At 52.6% G+C, this 15,332-nt stretch overlaps 1 long non-coding RNA gene across 1 annotated transcript; it reads left to right on the top strand.

The window, feature by feature from the left end:
• Positions 1–6,413: 6,413 nt before the first annotated feature.
• LOC140620545 (uncharacterized) lies at positions 6,414–10,983 on the top strand. Its single transcript, XR_012020304.1, has 3 exons — positions 6,414–6,459; positions 9,370–9,431; positions 10,721–10,983. It is a non-coding gene; the product is annotated as an uncharacterized lncRNA (long non-coding RNA).
• The last annotated feature ends 4,349 nt before the right edge of the window (positions 10,984–15,332 follow it).

Below are 15,332 nucleotides of genomic sequence, written 5' to 3'. Positions count from 1 at the left end.
TCCAATTAGAAAGGAAAGAAAGCAACTATCTTTTGAAGCTTCTCTGTTCTGCCTTAGGTTCAGGTCACCGCCAAGGGCCAGCTCTCACAGGGGTCTGGGGTCTTCCTTTCTGGATCTTTCCTCCTCCTCCTCACAACTCTTAGGCTCCTGCCCCTTCAACTCTTTAAGACCTACCTCAGGAAAGAGAATTGACGAGGCGTAAGCAAGAACCACTGAGAGGCATAAAGCACTGAAAGTGGGATTTCAGCCAGCAGCCACCAGGACTAGGGGTTTTGTGGGGTTTCTTGGCATCCCTGAAATCACAGCGGCCCAGGTGCAGCAAAGCCCCTTGAACCCAAAGGTCAATCCAGTGAGAACCACTCAAGAGCTCACAACGGGACCTCAGGGCTATTCAAGATTCATTCAATTCTACAAACATTCATGGAGTGATTGCTGCTTTCCTCTCAAAGAGGATTCCAAACATGAATCAGGTACATGCTCAGAAGCACGGAGGTAATCACAGGTGGTTTCGAATCTCTCGGCCATGCCCTTCTGGCCAAGTCGGGCTCTCATGCAAACATGCAGTTTGTCAGGCGTATGTATTACGCAAATTAAGTGTCATGATCATTTGCATATTGCACTTGCTCCAGGGTGTTCTTCTGTAGTTCTGGGGAAATGGCCCAGCATGCCTCCCTGCTCATCATCTCTTGAACCTATGCACCCCATATTCCAGCCACTTTGGGCTATTAACTTCTGCGTCCCCAGGTAGAAATGTGAATCTATTCCCCTAAAGCTTTGCTTGGGGGTTCTCAACCTCACCTGTACACCACTACCCAAGGGGCTTTGAAGAATTTACATGTCTCTCTCCCCTCTCCAGGGCATTCAGTCATGGGTGTGGGTGCTGGCTGGGTGAGTATTGGGTATTGGGGTGATCCAAGCGTGTGGTCAAAGTTGAGAACCAAGGCACTTCTCCCTTGGCCCGAATGCCCTTCTCCCTTCTAGGATAGATGACGACTTATCTTCACGGTTCAGCCCACATGGTACCTCCTCCGGGTCGTGACCCTTGACTCCTGGGAGTGGTCACCACTGTCTCCCCCATGCTCCCGCTGCACCCACTGTCCTCCCTTCCTTTGTTACAGTGCTGTAGTTGGGCCCTCTCCAAACTCGGGTCTGCCCTGCTAAATGATTGTGTCTTTTTCCATCAACGTTGTTCTTTAGATTTTGTTTTGTTTTGCTTTATGTTATCTTACTTTTTAAGTAGGCTCCATGCCTAATGTGGAGCCCAGTGCAGGACCTGAACTCAAGACCCTGAGATCAAGACCTGAGCTGAGATCAAAAGTCAGATGCTTAACTGGCTGAGCCCCCACGGCACCCCTCATCATCACTGTTCTAGCTCCTTTGTAGTCCCCCCAGCCCCAACCTGCAGCACCTGCCAGGGCAGGACTTAGGTGCACACAAATGCCAAGGAGGGCAGCCACCACTTCCTGCACACCTACCACATCCAGGCCCTGAGCCGAGTCCTCAGGTGCACCATCTTATCTAATGCTGCCTGTAGCGCTGAGAGAATGGTGCCCATTTTACAGGTGAGGAAGCTGAGGCCCACTAAGTAGAGTGTAACTAGCTTAGAGACTCACTGGTAGTAAGTGGCAAAGCCTGGATTTGTCTGACTCTAAGTGGTTCTCAGTGGACCACCTGCATCAGCATCCCCTGGGAACTTGTTGGAAATTCAGATTCTCAGGCTCCATCCACGACCTCCTGGATCAAAATGCTGGAAAGCCAGCTCAGCGATGTTTTAACAAGCCCTCCAGAGGATTCCGATGCTGGATTCTCGAGCTCGAAAGCCACGGCTCTAACTGCTGTATCTGCAGCCTCCCTGAGAGTCACTAGTCAGTGGAGACAATCACCTGGACGGAGGCAGGACACTGAAGGAGTAGACCCTCTGGCCAGGAAGGCCTCCTGCAGACTGGAACGGACCCTGTCCCCAAAAGAGCGAACACTCTGTCTTCTCCAAACTCAGAGTGTATGCCCTGGGGATGAGGGAGGCGCTTCCTGCCTGGCCCCCTGGGCCTGGCCTGGGGGTTCATGATCAAAGTCCCCCCCGCAGCACTCAAATCTCTAAAGAGGTCTGCAGGGTCTCAGCTTGGCCAGGTTGGCCTGGGGCATGAGGAGACTTGGAAGTGGCCCAGCAGCTCATGGATTGGAGGCAGAAGGGCCTATTCTGGCAATCACCTGCTGCATCTCCCCCTCAGGGGACAGGACCTCCAGGTGCAGACACATGGCTTGTCACTGACCTCCTGGTCCCCCCTCCTGGGGACCACAGCCTTTGGTGGGTGGGGCTGGCCCAGCGGCTGGGGAGGTCGCCTTGTGCAGGTTAGATTCCCCTCCTCTCTTTTTTTTTTTTAAACAGAGGGAGAACCTAAAGTTCTGTGCTAGCACGTTGAGCAGTTCTCTGGAGGTGACCCGGCCACAGGTCAAAGATGGGCCAAGGTCAAGGATGAAGGAGGCGCTCGGCGAGGCCCAAGCCCCGCGGAGAGAGCGAGCGCTGCCCAGGGAAGGGCAAGCGTCCTGGTCCTGGCCGGTGCTGCCAGCTGGGGCCGGACTCCGGAGCTCCCTGGGGTGGGGTGGGGGGACCCAACGGGGACTCGCCCCGCCGGGACACGAGGTCCGAGTCGGGCCGGGCCCGCGCTCCCCAGAGCGGCCAGCAGGTGGCGCCACCAGACCGCTCGGGCCCCGCGCGGGAGGCCGGCAGGTGGCGCGGCCGCGGCTCCGCGGCTCCGGGAGGGACTGGCGGCGCCCCGGGCTCCCTTCCTGGGCCTGTCTCCTCGGACTTCTGGCGTCGCCGCGGTCCCCAAGGAGGAGGCTCCTCGCCTCGCCCGGCCCGCCGCCGCGGACGTCGGGGGAGGCAGGACCTGAACCCTTGTCCTGGGAGCAGCCGTCCAGACCGGGCGCTTTGGACTCGTGTCCTGGCCTTGACCCCCGGGAGGGGCGCCAAGGGCCACCGTCCCTGTCCCCTGCTCCAAGCTCAGGGCAGGGCGGGAAATGTCAGCACTGGAGTCCTGGCCACTTGGCAGGTGGTATCCTGTGCATAATCCCACCACTAGCCCCTTCACCCCGACCTTCTTCCCCAGCCACCAGCCTCACCCCGGAGAGCAGGGCCCCCAGCTGACCCTCCCAAGCTGCGGGAAAGGCCCTTGGAAGCGTCCACAGTGTGCAGACGCCCTGTCCCACCCGAAGTCCTCCAGGTTGGAGGCTCTGTGAGTGGTGCCCAAGAATGGCTGCATTGTTGGCCTTGCGTGTTTTCTGTTTCCAGCTCCGCTGTCAGGTAATTCTCCCCTGGTGGCCTTGAGAATACTGTCCTTAGGGAGGGGGGCCAGGGCCGGGCAAGCCCCCATTGGAAGAGGCTCGCGGAGGGCCTCTGGATGGGCCCCTGGGAAAGGTCAGGAGACCTGCCCTCGTGCTGGTTCCGGCTGTTACTCCGCTCTGCTGAGTGGTCCAGACGACTGCAGCCTGCTTCTGGGTCCCTTGGAAGAGATAAGTGGTCAGGATAGCTCCTGCGGTCCTGCTTCCAGGTGCGAGTGCCCTGCCTTGTCACCAAAAGAGAAGCTGTTGCTTTGATGGGCGGGAAGTGGGAGTGAGCTGGTGTCCTGGGACACAGACTGGCTTGTGGCCTGCTGGATGCGTTGTTCTGACCTGGGCCTCAGCTGCTGCTGCTTCTTCTTCTTCTTCTTCTTCTTCTTCTTCTTCTTCTTCTTCTTTTTAAGATTTTATTTATTTATTCATGAGAGACACAGAGAGAGGCAGAAACAGGCAGAGGGAGAAGCAGGCTCCCTGCAGGGAGCCTGATGTGGGCTTGATCCCAGGACTTTGGGATTATGCCCTGAGCTGAAGGCAGAAGCTCAAACGGTGAGCCACCCAGGCATCCCTGGGCCTCAGCTTCTGAGGGCGCTTGGCAGATGGGAAGAAGGGAAGAAAACCAACATTTAATGAGCGACTAATATGTGCCAGGCTCTCTGCCCACGTTACAAGTCTAAAACCTGTTTAGCTGTGTGGTTCATCACGGTGATGTACCCCAGGCCCTCGTGCAATGCTGGCTCGTACTAGGTACTTGGCCAACATATGTTGGGTGGATAAATCCCTGTGGGTAGTCTATAGGGGAGAGGAAAGTTTGGATCAGAGCCTTTGCCCCTGAATGCTTGAGTCAAACCACTGGGGTGGGTCCAGCTCAGAACTATTGGAACCTTCTCTAATACTGCCCTTTTCCCCAGTTTGGGTGGGCTGCATCCCGCCCCAGAAGGTAGTGCTTGAAACTAAGATCAGAGACATCCACTGACTCCCATCAAGGTCAGTGCGTGAGGGGCAGAGGGGATCCACCTGGGAGCTGTGGAAACAGCAGCTCGGGGACCTCTGGTGGCCGGACAATGAGGTCACACGGGTACATGTTTTTCTATTTGTCAGCACGGGTAATTTTTATTCTCGTTCTAAAGAAATATTTGTGTTCACACCTGGTTTGGATTGGGTAATTTTGTGCTCTGCTTAGGAGGGCCCCTTATGTTGAATAAACATCTGTAAAACCTGATTCCCTCTCACCCCAACTGAGAAGGAAACCATGTCCTAAGGGACGGACAGCCCCATAAGCCAGCCTCCTGCTGACTTTTCCGACATCCTCTCCAGGCAGAGGTCCAGCCACAGCCCCATGGGGCATCGGGTCCCTTCCTGCCACATCAGCCTGTGCACACAGTAAAGTAACCTTAAAATAACCTTAAAATGACCTGGCAAGATCCGCGCTCTAGTTTCTGCCAGGTGGTAGGACCGCTCGCCATCCAGAGACGCCCAGACAGAAGGCGACTAATAGAAGGGGTGAAGAGGAAGGCAATCAGATGGCCAGCCCAGAAACTTCCTCGAGGGCAGCCCTCAGTGCAACGCTGACCAGGAAGGAGCAGTGCGGCTCAGCGGTTAAGACCTCTGTCTGTGGCGACAGGCTGCCTGGCCAGCCTTGAATCTTGGTAGGTTTCGAACTCACATATAATCAGTCCCTATTTCAGAGGGTTGTGAGGATCAAATAAGATAATCCGTGGGAAGTGTCCAGCCCCGTGTCCAGCTCTGCAAGCTCTTAAATCCTAACTGTCCCCATTACTCTGATGAGGAGGGAAAAACTGGCACCTTTCTCCAGCAATTCCTAACCCCTCCCCCGGCCCCCACCTGCGAGGTGGAAAGGGTGTGTTTGGCATCAGTCTGCAGGACACTCTCAGTGAATCCCCCAGTGGTGTTGGGACGGTCTGGTTGGTGGGGGCTCAGGCGGTATGTGCACCCTCACCCAGGTGGGCGCATTCCGCAGCTAACGGCACAGCACAGCACGCAGGGAGTGGGCGGCATTCTTTCCTAGCTCCCCTCTTCAGGCACCACTGTGTCCTCCTTCCCCAGCTGCACTTGCACTTTCTCTTGGCTTCCACTGCCCCGCGCTCTTTGACGCTCCCTCTCATGGCCTTTGCTGTTGCCCTGCGCCCCAGAGACCTGAGACCCCTCGCTGTCGCTGTCCCTGGTGCCGCTCCCACCCTTGTGGTCTCCTGTGGATATGCAAACCGCCTCCAGTCCCTCACCGCAGAACTCCAGATTCACATCGTCTTCCCCAGCAGCTCTGCTTGCCATGTCCAAGACGGGCCCTTGGCATGACCTTGGGCCCGCTCTGCCCCGTCCAGAGAGGGGCAGCCCTACCCTTCCAGTTGCTCAAGACGGAAGCTTGGGAGGTTCTCTTGATTTGGCCTTCCCCTCTTCCACTGGGACTCGAGAGGCACATGTGCAGCGTTGAAGAAGCACCCCCACCCCCTACACTTTGAGGATAGCTCCCAGAGATTTTTTTTTTTAAGATTTTATTTATTTACTCATGAGACACACAGAGAGAGGCAGAGACATAGGTAGAGGGAGAAGCAGGCTCCCTGCGGGGAGCCCGATGTGGGACTTGATCCCAGGACCCAGGGATCACGACCTGAGCCAAAGACAGATGCTCAACCACTGAGCCACCCAGGTGCCCCCCTCCCAGAGATTCTGATGCAGCCAGCTGCAGGCAAGGCTCCCCCTTAGTATATTGGAGAAGCTCCCAGCTGACTCTGGTTGCCTACTCCTTGACCTACCCGTGACCACTGTGTGCAGGGCGCTAGAGGTACAGCCCCCCAAGAAGAGCATCTCTGACGTGCGGGCACATAGTGGGGAGAGATGAGTCTAATGGAAGTGGCGACCCAGGCCATTCCCTTCCTCCCAACGAAGAGCCAGTGAGACAGCTGGATGAGAGAGGGGCCAGGCTGAGCAGGTCCTCAGCTCCCCACCCAGCTCCCCGGAAGGCAGGCACCCAGTGTGGCAGGCAGGGGGCTGGCCAGGGTTGGGAGGCCTCGCTAGGTTGTTGCCATGGTGATGGACGTGCGTCTGTTCTGCAGAGAACTCTGGAGTAGCTTGGAGGCCAGACGACAAAAGACACCTCCATCTTGGGTACAAATTGTGGTTTCTTTTCATCCTCGTTGGCCCTTTTATGCTCTGCTTTTGTTCTTGCCATTTAGATCAGAGACTAAAACCCTTTCAAATGCTATAAATTCAGAACATAGGCAATTAGGGGACCTCTCTGAGGTTGCAGCGCCCTTGTAGTCTCTTTACAAAGCCGGTGCTTGTGTAGTGGAACGGAGATGACCGAGCAGAGGCGGTCAGCATCGATCCAGCCAGTACTTACTGGGCACCCACTGTGTGCCAGGACCCAGGCCGGCGCTGGAGATTCAGTGCGGTACAAGACCAACAGATCGCTGCTCCGTGCCTCCGTTTCCCCAGTGTCAAACAAGGGGGCTGACTTGGCCCAGGGGTTTTCATGTGGAAAGATCTCGGTCACTGATGGTGACCAAGTAGCTTCGCTTCGTTCTGTTTTATGGGCTCTACTCCCCTCCAACATTTGGTTTAAAGAAAGAAATTCGTAACCAGAAGGGGGGGAATGGTGGGCCAGGAATGAAAACCACTAGCCAAGGGTCTCTAAGGCTTTTTCCAGAAGGAATGTTCTGTGCTGTTACAGCTAAGGAGACTGTGGATTCCCCAGGCTGTTAGGACACACAGGGCCTGATGCACAGAAGAAGCTAGTTTACATTTAGGATGTTTATCTACCTGGATGAGCAATATCCTGCCTTCATTTGAAATAAAGTCAGGAACCTCCTGGAGCTCTGTAAAGAGAACAGCCCCAGGGTGTTAGGCACCTGCCCTTCTCAGACGGGATCTCACCCTGGCCTCAAGGCCCCGTCCTCACCCTTTCCTCGTGGGACTTCACCTGGGCCGGCGGCCTTCAGGGACACGTGCTCCTCAGAGCTCCCCCCGCCTCCCCTGGCCTCCATGCACCTGCCCTGGGGTGATTTGGGGTCTGCAGTCTCAGAACATGGTGTGTGTTGAGGAACTCATGTATTAGGTGAGGTGCTGGGAGCCCTGTTGGTGCTACGTATTCTCTAGGCCCTGCCTCTCACCCTGTGCTCTTCCTGGGTTTTCTCCCGCAATGCAGGGGAGCCCAGTGGGCAGCTTCGCAGAGCAAGCCCTCTGCCACCTACTTTCTCTCCCCAACAGGCGCCTGAAGGACACCAGGCCCGCATTACAGAGGCAACCTGAGTTTTTCCCAAAAGCCATTTACACTGTCTGGGCAGGGAAGCGGGAAATAGGCCGGGGACAGGGTGTTTTATTGACTGTGTCTTGTCTTGAGGAGCTGCAGGAAAGCTTTATTAATACAGCAAGACCAAACAATCTCATTGAGGGCCGGGCGCCACCTGGGCATGTTGGAGGTTCAAGCTGATATTTCTACCCCAAGGCCCAGTCCCCTTGTACTAATTTCTTCAGCATGGACATTACCTTTTCCCCTGAAGGCCAAATGATGCAAGACACAAAGAGATTCTGGATTAGAGAACAGCTTCCATTTAAAACATCCTGAACTTGGCAAAGTTACCCCACTCCGTGGGGGCTGTTGAAATTTTGCCCTCTTGTTTTATTATCGTGGGGTCCATCCAAAGATCAGAGGATCCCAGGGAGCCGAGGCCACATCCCCGCCTGGCACTGCATGGTCCCAGGTGCAGGGTCCCTCTCTGCTGCCACCGGTGTGTAGAATGAGTGACCTCTTGGCTTCGACACCTTGGGGGACCCCTTCTTCTGGGGATATGTGGGGTTGAGGGTTCCCAGCACTCCAGCCCTGCCACCCCACCCCGCTTTCATCCTTTGGGGAGATGTGGGGAGCAGAGAGAAGGTGTCCTGTAGGACTGAAGCCGGCGGGTGGCTGATGTGCTCCATCTTCTCATGTGGCGGCGTGATGAGCCCCAGTGTGGGAACTGGTGGCCACACCTCTGGAGAAATGGCACCTTCCCTTGTGAACCCCAACACTGATGGTTTCACCCGGGCCTCTCTGGCCCCCAGGAAGTCCTCAAATGCCCAGCACACCTCACGGCCTTTGCCGATGTCGCTGCCTCGAGCTCTCCTGTGACCCCCTGACTGCAGAGGGGGCGATTACCATGCATTACCAGTGTGGGGGGCCCAGCGGATGCCGATGACCACCCACAGATGGGCTCCCAGGGCAGGGCTCTGGGCAAGGGAGATGGCTCCTACCCTTCTGGGTGGCTGGACATTGGTCTCCTGGGCTTTCGGGTGGCTCAGTTCCAAATCCTGCAAAGGCATCTGGGACGGACAGCCAAGGAGCAGAGCGAGGCGGTCAAGGCACGAAAACTCTCTGAGAGCAGACAGCAAGAGGGGTTCTTGCCCAACCTCCTCAACACGATTTTAGAGGAAGGCCGACCTCAAGAGTGAGGGGTGTGGAGCTGGATCGGATATGGAGGGTGATTGGGTATCAAGGAGGCAAGTGGTTCTTGCTAAACCGATTTATAAGATTCTTGGTACAGCTGAGCTAGACTGGCTGCAGACAGGCCCGAGAGCAAGGAAAGAAGAGTTGGAAAGAAGGCTCAGAGGAGCGTGCCTGAGGTTTGCCTGGGGAGAAGCTTGGCCCGGACATTCGGACTGATGGGCCACGCTGGGTGCCCCCCATTCTCAACAACCTCATCCTCGTCTTCTTCATTTCTTCAAAGGTTTCCTTCCTTTGGTCTCTTGTAGAGAATCTTCTAGCGCAACGCTGGCAACTGCTTAATTGGAGCAGAGTTCAATGGACAACAGAAAAAGAAAACAGATTTCTCCTTGAGAAAACAATAAGACTTTGGATTTTTAAAAGGAACAAAAGTGATTTTCTAGGGAGACTGGGGGTGTTTGGGGCCAGGAGCTGAGTCTGTGAGGCACAGCACCAGCCCAGCATGGGACTGGAGGCAGGAGCGGTGTGGTGGGCTCTGGAAGAGAACCATGGGTGATTACACATCTATAGTTTCTATTTACCCAATGTCTTTCCAGAACCTTCACGCTATGGTGACTAAGGCTCTGTGACATGGACAGCTGGCTGGGACACACCCCAGGTGGGAACCACCCCTACTGCTGTGAGGCTCCCAGCACCTTCTGGACATTGTGTCACTTGAGGCAGGATAGTGGGAATTATCATCTTCTTTTTAGGGGAGGAAACAGAGGCTCAGGGGAGAGGGGGAGGTGACCAGGGTCTTAGAAGGGACAAATGGAAGAGAGGATGCCAGCCAGTGCCTCTCTAAACCATCCTAACCACTGCGCTCTGCAAAGAACAGCTGTGGAGGGTGGAAATGGGCTTTGCCCACATTGGGAAATTTCCTGTACTTTGATCTCATATGCTTCCCCATATGCCATTCCCAGGGGTTTTCCTGAAGGTGATAATTGCACAGATATGAAAAGGTGTGATCATAGGGATTATTCACTGTGGCATTATTTGTCACTGACCAACAATGCAAATGTCCATCAAAAGAGAGGAATTAGGTGAATCCTTGTGCATTTATGCACTGAACTCCCTCGAACCACTAAAAGTGAAACCTTTTGCAATCAGCTTTTTGCAATCGATGTATTACTTGTGTAGGAAGACAAAAGCACATTAACAATCTTTTAAAAAAAGAACTATGGGGATGATTTGCCACAAAAGGATATAATTCCCCAAATTAGACTCACTGGGCAATAATTGTGCACAGTTCAGTGTGCAAAGCCTTGTGCTAAGCTCTGTGGGGAGTCATGACATTTAGTGACAGTCAATCTGGTCCTCTGGGGGTTCACAGACGGAGATGGTGGAGCTGGCTCTGACATATGGCTGAGTGTGTCAGGCGATGAGGCAGCCGAGGAGAGGCAGTGAAGCCTCCCAGGGAAGACTTGGGTTCAAGTTCTTGGGGTGGAGGGTGTGGGAGATCCAGGTACAGACAGAGGGCACATGGCATCATAGGTGCTGGGATATAGGAGTGCAAGCAGCGGGAGTAGTCAGCAGTAGTGAGGTTACTTTGAGGAAGGCTTTTTACTTCTCTCTCTCCCTTTTTTTCCTTTCATTTACACGAAGACCTTAAAAATCCTTCAAAATTAGCAATCTGTGTTCATGTAACTGTTTTAGAAAGCATTTGGCATCGCCTGGGAAGGGTGTAGCTGTGCATATCCCACAATCCAGAAGTTTCTTCCACATACAGACCCTGGAGAAACACATGCATAGGTGGGCACCAGGGTGTAGGACAGGCGTCGCCACCACAGCACATCCAAGAGCCCTACATCGGGGAGGCCCCAGCGTCCACTCCCAGAATGAACAAAGAAAATGTGATATAATCACCCCAGGGAATACTATGCAACAATGAATGTGGATGAACTTCAGTTATACAGGATATGGCAGCTGAATCATCAGCGATATTGTACAAAACCAGAAGAAGAACCAGGAAGATGTCATCAAATAAGTCAGGAGAGTGGTCACTTTTGGGGGAAAGGAGGTGATTGTGATAGAGGAGAGGCCCCTGGGGGTTCCCGGGCATCTACAACTTAACCTGGATGGGGGTCACGTGGGAGTCACTGAATAACTATTCTTTACACTGTAAATATATGATTTATGCCTCTTCTGTGTGTACACATCATAATAAAAAATATGAGACAGAAGCAATAAAAGATTGTGGTAAATAACCCTGCAAAAAATTTAGAAGGGCATAAAATTACAAGTGGAAAATTAAGATCTTTACCCTCCTACATGCCTCCCCCCATCTCACTCCCTGGAACTGGTGAGCACCTTCCAGGGTTGACCAACCCCCACTCAGAACCGATCTGTGTGCATTTTGCACCAGCACAAGCACGTACAGCCTCTTTAATGAATGTGCTTGTTTCCCTAAATTGGATTGTAACAGGCATGCTGCCCTGTGAGCTTTGATTGCACTGAAGAATAATATCTCTTGGATATTTTTCTATGGTAAACACTGCGCTACCTAATTTTCTTTAGTGGCCACTTGGTATTTCACTCTAAGAGTGACCACCTCTTATTTCATAGGTCCCAGTGAGCCGACACACAGGAGGTTTCCAGATTCTTCCTATTGTGATTCTGAAGTCACACGGAGACCTGACATAAACACACCTTAACTAATTCTTTTTTTTAAGTTTCTATTTGTTTGTTTGTTTGTTTGTTTGTTTATTTATTTATTTATTTATATATTTATTTATTTATGAGAGAGAGAGAGAGAGGCAGAGACACAGGCAGAGGGAGAAGCGGGCTCCCTGCAGGGAGCCCGACGCAGGACTCGATCCCGGGTCTCCAGGATCATGTCCTGGGTCAAAGGCGGCGCTAAACCGCTGGGTCACTGGGGCTGCCCCATCTTAACTAATTCTTGAAAGCTTTCTCATCCTTTAAGTATTTTCTCCCATTTAGGGGGGTTTGGTGAATGTTTGGGCTGTTAGAAGGCCCTCTCTCCATGCTACCATTTTTAAAGGGATATTTTCTGCTCCCCTCGGAGGAATCAGGGCTGCAAAATCTGGAACGTCAAAAACAAAACCCAGAAAATCACTCTGGTAGTGGCAGCTCAGGCCACCTGTGCAGAAAGGGTGGACCAGAACCTTCCCCAAAGGCTCCTGGAAAAGAGAAAGCTCTGCGTGTGTGTGTGCGTACGTGCGTGTTTCCCTGCGGCACTCAGCACTGGTGTTGTGGGGAGACAACATCTTCTGCAACAAGACAACAGTCAATATAAATCCAATTGGACATAATGACTGGATTTCTCTTCCCCCACAGAGATGGTGACAGTGATTTCTCAGATGCCTTTTAGTTACAGACAAGTTTCTGAACAAAATAATTAGGTTTGGGTCTTTGCAGCCTGCCCTATTGGACTATTGATTATCCACTAAAATCTCCTGCCCTGCGGATGTCTGGGTGTGCAGTCAGCATAGCAAGTGGGCAAAGACAGCTCTGAGTGGGGTGGGGAGGTGAGGGTGGTAGGGGTGAACCTCCACAGAGCTGCATCCTGAGCCCCGGAGTCCTCTGCTGCTGGGGACCACCTGTGGGCACCTACTTATTGGTACCCCCACTGCCCCCAAACCGTAAAGGTCTAGGAAGCAGAGTTTGAGTCCCCACTGCCTGGCCTCACACCCATGTGACATCGGGCAAGGCTGTGCGTGTCCCTGGGTGCTTCCTTGTGTCAAAAGGCAGCCTTTAGACTCCGTAGCCTCCAAGTCCCCTTCCAGGCCTGATGTTCTGTTCCAGCGCTGCCCAGGAGAAATTGGGTGCAAGCCACAAACTTGGGCCAGTGATTAATTTAAAACTTTGTAGCAGCCTCGTTAAAAGAAGAAGCAACAGGTGAAATGAGTTTTAATAAGATCTTTTATTTACCCTAACGTGTCTAAAATAGTATCATTTCAGCATGTAAACTAGACCATTCTCTTATACCACACACAAAGATAAACTCAAAATGGATGAAAGATCTAAATGTGAGACAAGAATCCATCAAAATCCTAGAGGAGAACACAGGCAACACCCTTTCTGAACTTGGCCACAGCAACTTCTTGCAAGATACATCTATGAAGGCAAGTGAAACAAAAGCAAAAATGAACTATTGGGACTTCCAAGATAAAAAGCTCCTGCACAGCAAAACAATAGAAAAGTTATTAATACTTTACATCTTTTGTGCTAAGTCTTTGCAATTCAGTCTGTATTAACATATGAAATAAATGCTGACAGTGCATCTCAAGGCTGGTTGCATTTCAAGCACTCCAAGGCCACGCGTGGAGAGTGGCTACTGGAGTGGACAGTGCAGGTCTACCTGGTTCATCTGCTGTCTAGCAGATGGGGAAACCGAGGCCCAGCTGGCTGGGGCAGAACTGGCTCTGGCCCCAGGGCTCCTCACCATACATCTGACGCTCTGTGGTCCTGCTCTGTGAGTGGCTCCGCGCAAGCTTCCTCGGGGAGACTAAAGAGGAAGAGGTCATTTCCTTTGCTGTCAAGGAGTTAAAGGTCCAGTTGGAAAAAAAAACAAAAAACAAAAAAAGAACAAGCCCAAGGGATCCCTGGGTGGTTCAGCGGTTTAGCGCCTGCCTTCGGCCCAGGACATGATCCTGGGGTCCTGGGATCAAGTCCCATGTCGGGCTCCCTGCATGGAGCCTGCTTCTCCCTCTGCCTGTGTCTCTGCCTCTCTCTCTCTGTCTCTCATGAATAAATAAATAAAATATTAAAAAAAAAAAAAGAACGAGCCCAGATGAACCTGTTGGGGCACACCACACTCTGGCAATGCTTTGGTGGGGAGCAGACTAACAGGGCTGTAAGCATTCTTAGAGGCAGAAACCCAGAGAAGGTGGCAGCGGTCACTCCAGGCTTGACTGCCTTATGCAGAGAGGACTTCAGCTGGGCTCTGGGGCCGAGAATATTTGGGAAGGGGCGTGAGGAAAATGTGAATCATGTCTGTGGCTTGGAGGGGTCCAATCTGATGAGGGGAGAGGGTGGGAGCTGGGGGGTGCGGTGGGGGAATTGCTGCCGACCCGAAGAGCGAGGCTGAAGGGTTTATTTATTTATTTTAAAGATTTTATTTATTTATTTATTTATTTATTTATTTATTTATTTATTTATTTATTTATTTATGAGAGACACACAGAGAGAGGCAGAGACAGGCAGAGGGAGAAGCAGGCTCCATGCAGGGAGCCCCCTGTGGGACTCGATCCTGGGACTGAGCCAAAGGCAGACGCTCAACCGCTGAGCCGCCCAGGTGTCCCAGGCAGAGAAGGGTTTAGATTTGAGTATCAGGGAGCCACCTTGGGCTCTTGAGCTGGGGCGGGACTCGCGGGAAGCCGTGGTTCATGGCTTCTGCTGGGTTCCTGATGGAACCTGGTCAGGAGGCTGCTGGAGCAGGAGCTGGTGATGGGGATTGGGCGTTAAGAGGAAGGAGGAGCCATTCCACGGAATTGGAGGAAGCCTGCCCCGTGGCCCTGCTTCGATGGTGAAAATGTGCCCAGGTGATGATATCTGGGCATTTTGCTTCTCCCTGGGCTCCCTTGTCCAAGAGCAGGAAGGTCATTTGAGGTGAGCAGATCTGCCCAAGCAAAGTTCGGAGAGAGGAAGGAGCAGAGGTTGGGGTGACCGGGGTCCCGGATGACTGCAGGGGAGAGGGCACGAATGACTCGGTTCCTTGAGATTTAACAAGCAGAGACAGCCATCCCTCATGGCATCATAAACGGAATGGGCTTTTGGTGAGTCAGTGGAATGGTGGGAAAAAGGTTTTTCATGCCAAACCAGGTAGGAGGAGACAGGGCTTGGCTAGGTGGAAGGGGGTACACGCTGCAGGTGCAGGGAATCGCTTTTGCAAAGGCAGGGGACTGGATAGGCCTAGCACGTCAGTGGGCGGGAGGGGAGACACCTGTTAAGGCACGGGTCCCTTCAGTTGGTTACCCTCAGATGGCACTTACTTCTTAGGTTATCTGGGACCGTGAGCCAAACGCAGCGTTTTCTGTGCCAGGCAGTGTGAGGCTCTGGGGGATGATGTGGTGAGACACCAGAGGACCTGGCCTCAGCTTGCATGGAATAGGATGCAAAAGTCAGACATTAATCACAATCGCAGTGAAATTGTGATTATACTAAGTGCCAGGAATAACAGGGTTAGGGTCCTATCAATACAGCTCGGTCCGTGAGGACTTCCCCAAGAGGAAATACTTTGCCATCCACTTGCTCTCTTTCTTTCAAAAGTTTATTTAGTATCAAGCTAGAGGAGACTTTGCTTAACAGAACATTTCAAGCCTTGAGTTACAAAAGAAGACCACATTATTCGCACTTGTAATTGGCTTCCCTTTTTATGCTTGTTGTTGGCAGGCAGGGAAAAAATTAGCATATGGCTGAAAGATAAAATAACTACATTTCTATGGAAACCTTTAAAATGAAAGGTGAGGCTTATGTTAAAAGTCCATCCATTTACTTTTAACTCACTTGTGTCTTGACCTGAGGCATAAAGGCTAAGGGGGAATTAAGTAGATCAAGG

This window comes from Canis lupus, chromosome 29, assembly GCF_048164855.1.
Source record: "Canis lupus baileyi chromosome 29, mCanLup2.hap1, whole genome shotgun sequence".
NCBI lineage: Eukaryota > Metazoa > Chordata > Mammalia > Carnivora > Canidae > Canis > Canis lupus.
The sequence above is the reverse complement of the archived record's forward strand: the minus strand, read 5'-3'. Positions and strand labels throughout refer to the sequence as shown.